Genomic DNA, 4,403 nt, shown 5'->3' with positions numbered 1-4,403 from the left:
TTGAGGGTTAGGTTTAGTGTGAGGGTTAGGGTGACGGTAAAGGTTAGGGTGAGGATTAGGTTGAGTGTGAGTTTTAGGGTTAGCATTAGGTTTAGGGTTAGTGTTAGGATGAGGGTTAGGGTTAGGATTAGTTTTAGGGTCAGGGTGAAGTTGAGGGTTACGGTTAGGGCTGGAGTGAGGGTTAGAGTTAGGGTGAAGGCTAGTGTGAGGGTGAGGGTTAGGGTGAGTGTGAGGGTGAGGGTGAGGTTTTCGGTTAGGGAAGGGTTAGGGTTAGGGTTAGGGTGAGGATTAGGGTGAGGGTATGTGTTAGTGTCAGGTTTAGGGTGAGGGTGAGGGTGAGGGTTAGGGTTAGGTTTAGTGTGAGGGTTAGGGTTAGGGTTAGGGTAAGGTTAAGGTTTAGGGTAAAGGTTAGGGTGAGGGTGAGGTTTAGGGTTAGCATTTGTTTTAGTGTTAGGGTTAGGATGAGGTTTAGGGTTAGGGTGAGGGTGAGTTTGAGGGTGAGGGTGAGTGTTAGGGTTAAGTTTAGTGTGAGGGTTAGTGTTAGGGTGAGGGTTAGGGTGAGGGTGAGGTTTAGGGTTAGCATTTGTTTTAGTGTTAGGGTTAGGATGAGGTTTAGGGTTAGGGTGAGGGTGAGTTTGAGGGTGAGGGTGAGTGTTAGGGTTAAGTTTAGTGTGAGGGTTAGTGTTAGGGTGAGGGTTAGGTTTAGGGTGAGGGTTAGGGTGAGGGTTATGGTTAGTGTTAGTGTTAGGGTTAGGGTTAGGGTGAGAGTTAGGGTGATGTGCCGGGATAGGGTTAGGGTGATGGTTTTTGTTAGTGTGAGTAGGAGATTTAGGGTGAGGGTTAGGGTGAGGTTGAGGGTTCGGGTTCAGGTGAGGGAGAGGGTGAGGGTTACGGTGTGTGTGAGGATTAGGGTTAGGGTGAGGGTTAGCATTAGGTTTAGGATTATTGTGAGGGTGAGGGTTAGGGCTAGGGTTAGGGTTAGGTTGAGAGTTAGGTTTAGGGTTAGGATTAGGGAAAGGGGTAGGTTTAGGGTTAGGGTTAGTTTTAGGTTGAGTGTGAGGGTTAGGGTGATGGTGAGGGTGAGGGTTATGGTTAGGGTTAGGTTTAGGTTTAGGGTGAGTTTGAGGGTGATGGTTAGGTTTAGGATTAGGGTTAGGGTTAGGGTTAGGTAGAGTGTTACGGTGAGGGTGAGGGTGAGTGTGAGGTTGAGAGTTAGGGTGTGGGAGAGGGCTAGGGTTAGGGTGAGGATTAGGGTTAGGGTTAAGGTTAGGGTTATGGTAAGAGTAAGGGTTAGGGTGAGGTTTAGTTCAGGATGAGGGCTAAGGTTAGGGTGAGGGTTAGGGTGAGGGTTAGGGTGAGGGTTAGGGTTCTGTGTAGGGTTAGGGTGAGGGTGAGGGTTAGGGTTAGTGTTAGGATGAGGGTTAGGGTGAGGGTTAGGGTTAGGGTGATTTTTGGTGTTAAGGTGAGGGTTAGGGTGAGACTGAGTGTTCGGGTGAGAGTTAGGGCTAGTTTTAGGTACAGAGATAGGGTTATGTTGAGGGTATGGGTTAGGGTGAGGGTTAGGGTGAGGGTGAGGGTGAGGGTTAGGATGAGTGTGAGGGTTAGGGTTAGGATTAGGGTTAGGATGAGGGTTAGGCTGACAGTTAAGGTTAGACTTAGTGTGAGGATTAGGGTTAGGTTTAGGGTTACAGTTATGGTGACGGTTAGGGTTAGGGTTAGGGTGAGAGTTAGGGTGAGTTGTAGGGACAGGGTTAGGATGTGGGTTATGGTTATTGTGTGGGTTACGGTTAGGGTTAGGTTTAGTGTGAGGATAAATGTTAGGGTGAGGGTTACGGTGAGAGTGAGGGTTAGGGTTAGCGTTAGGGTTACTGTGAGGGTTAGGGTTAGCGTGAGGCTTAGGATTAGGGTTAGGTTGAGGGTTAGTGTTAGGGTGATGTTTAGGGTGAGGTTGAGGGTTAGTGTGAGGGTGAGGGTGAGGGTAAGGTTGAGGTTCAGGGTGAGTGTTAGGGTTAGAGTTAGGATGAGGGTGAAGGTTAGGGTTAGGATTAGTGTTAGGGTTAGGGTTAGGCTGAGGGTTAGGGTGAAAGTGAGGGTGAGGGGTAGTGTTAGGGTGAGGGTGAGGCTTAGCGTTAGTGTGATGGTTAGTGTGATGGTGAGGGTCAGGGTGAAGTTGAAGGTTAGGATGAGGGTGAGGGTGAGGGTGAGGGTTATTGTTTGGTTTAGGGTTAGGGTGAGATTTACGGTTAGGGTTAGGGTTAGGGCTAGGGTTAGGGTTAGGGTGAGGGTTAGGCTGAGGGTGAGGGTTAGGTTTAAGGTGAGGGTTAGGGTTAGGGTTTGGGTGAGGGTGAGGGTTTGGGTGAGGGTGGGGTTGGGGTTGAGGGTTAGTGTTAGGATTAAGGTTAGGTTTAGTGTAAGGCTGAGGGTGAAGGGGAGGTGGAGGGTGAGGATTAGGGTTAGGGTTAATTTAGGGTGAGGGCTAGGGTGAGGGTGAGGGTTAGGGTGAGGGTGAGGGTTTCGGTTAGGTAAGGGTTAGTGTTAGGGTAAGGATTAGGGTGAGGGTGAAGGTTAAGCTGAGGTTAGGTTTAGGGTGTGGGTAAGGGTTAGGCTGAGGGTTAGGCTGAGGGTGAGGGTTAGGTTTAAGGTGAGGGTTAGGGTTAGGGTTTGGGTGAGGGTGAGGGTTTGGGTGAGGGTGGGGTTGGGGTTGAGGGTTAGTGTTAGGATTAAGGTTAGGTTTAGTGTAAGGCTGAGGGTGAAGGGGAGGTGGAGGGTGAGGATTAGGGTTAGGGTTAATTTAGGGTGAGGGCTAGGGTGAGGGTGAGGGTTAGGGTGAGGGTGAGGGTTTCGGTTAGGTAAGGGTTAGTGTTAGGGTAAGGATTAGGGTGAGGGTGAAGGTTAAGCTGAGGTTAGGTTTAGGGTGTGGGTAAGGGTTAGGCTGAGGGTTAGGGTGAGGGTGAGGTTTAGGGTTAGGGTGTCGGTTAGGGTTAGGTTGAGTGTTAGGGTGAGGATGAGTGTTCGTGTGAGGTTTAGGGTTCGGGTGAGGGTGAGGGTTTGGTTGTGGTTATGGGTTAGACTTACGGTGAGGTTTAGGGTGACCGTGAGTGTTAGGGTGAGGGTGAGGGTTAGGTTTAAAGTGAGGGTTAGTGTTAGGCTTAGGGTGAGGGGTAGGTTTAAAGTGAGGGTTAGGGTTATGGTGAGAGTTAGGTTGAAGTGTCGGGATAGGATTAGGGTAAGGGTTAGGGTTAGAGTGAAGGTTAGGGTTAGGGTTAGGTTTATTGTGAGAATAAGGGTTAAAGTGAGTGTTATGGTGAGGGTGAGGGTTAGGGTTAGCATTAGGGTTAGGGTGAGGGTTAGCGTTAGGGTGAGGTTTAGGGTTATGGTTAGCGTGAGGGTTAGGGTTAGGGTGATGTTTAGGGTGAGGTTGAGGGTTAGTGTGAGGGTGAGGGTGAGGGTTAGGGTGAGGGTGAGGGTGAGTGTTAGGGTTAGGTTTATGGTTAGAGTTAGGGTGAGGGTGAGGGTGAGTGTTAGGATTAGGGTTAGGCTGAGGGTGATGTGGAGAGTGAGGGTGAGGGTTAGGTTTACGGTGAGGATTAGGGTTAGGTTTAGGTTTAGGGTGAGGATTAGGTTTAGGGTTAGGGTTAGGATGAGGGTTAGGTTTAGGGTTAGTGTGCGGGTTAGGGTTAGGGTGAGAGTTAGATTGAGGGTGAGGGTTAGGTTTAGGGTGAGGGTAAGGTTTGAGGGTTAGGGTGAGTGTGAGGGTTAGGGTTAACATTAGGGTTAGGGTGAGGGTTAGGGTGAGGGTTTGGGTTAAGGTTAAGGATAGGTTGAGGATTAGGGTTAGGTTAAGTTTAGGGTGAGGTATAGACTGAGGGGTAGGGTTAGAGTTAGTTTGATGGTTATGTTTTGTGTGAGGGTTATGGTTAGGGTTTGGGTGACGGTAAGGTTTAGGGTGAGGGTTAGGGTGAGTGTGAGTTTTAGGGTGAGCATTAGGTTTAGGGTTAGTATTAGGATGAGGGATAGGGTTAGGTTTATGATTAGGTTGAGGTTGAGGGTGAGTTTTAGGGTAAGGGTTAGGGTGAGGATTAGTGTTAGGGTGAGGGCTTGGGTGAGGGTGAATGTTAGGGTGAGGGTGAGCTTGAGGGTGAGGTTTTCGGTTAGGAAAGTTTTAGGGTGAGGATTAGGTTGACCTTGTGGGTAAGGGTTAGGGTTAGGTTTAGGGTGAGGGTGAGGATGAGGCTGAGAGTTAGTGTTAGCATGAGGGTTAGGGTTAGGATTAGGGTGAAGATGAGGGTGAGGGTGAGGGTTAGGGTTAGGGTAATTGTGAGTGTTAGGGTAACGGTGAGGGTTAGGATTAGGTTTAGGGTGAGGGTTAGGGTTAGGGTGATTTTTAGTGTGAGGGTGAGGTT

This window comes from Dipodomys spectabilis, unplaced genomic scaffold, assembly GCF_019054845.1.
Source record: "Dipodomys spectabilis isolate Male_0828 unplaced genomic scaffold, ASM1905484v1 ptg000129l, whole genome shotgun sequence".
Taxonomy (NCBI): domain Eukaryota; kingdom Metazoa; phylum Chordata; class Mammalia; order Rodentia; family Heteromyidae; genus Dipodomys; species Dipodomys spectabilis.
Note: the sequence above shows the minus strand (reverse complement) of the source record.